The sequence below is a fragment of the Topomyia yanbarensis genome, chromosome 3 (genome assembly GCF_030247195.1).
Source record: "Topomyia yanbarensis strain Yona2022 chromosome 3, ASM3024719v1, whole genome shotgun sequence".
Taxonomy (NCBI): Eukaryota; Metazoa; Arthropoda; class Insecta; order Diptera; family Culicidae; genus Topomyia; species Topomyia yanbarensis.
In genome coordinates, this window is record NC_080672.1 from 205386125 (window position 1) to 205386447 (window position 323).

Consider the following 323-nt stretch of genomic DNA (forward strand, 5'->3'; position numbering starts at 1 on the left):
GACCCGTTTTTATCAGCCCCATAAATAAATCAATTATTTTAGGATGACAGAATCGGGTTATTGACAAAATTCGTATACATTTTTTCTCTCTTTTTAATCGATCGAAGCTGTTAAAATATTCTATAGTCCCTATATGTTACTATGTTTCAATTGCCGCAAGATTCTACTGTATCGATTTTGTTGGCTATTTTCATCATCATCGCCGGCGTCGGCGGTAAAATATGATGATGAGATATGTTCTATCAAAGACTACCACCTCCTACTTAGCAGAAGGCAAAGGACTCTTCACATTTCCTTCGTCTGCTAGAGCTCATAAAATATTT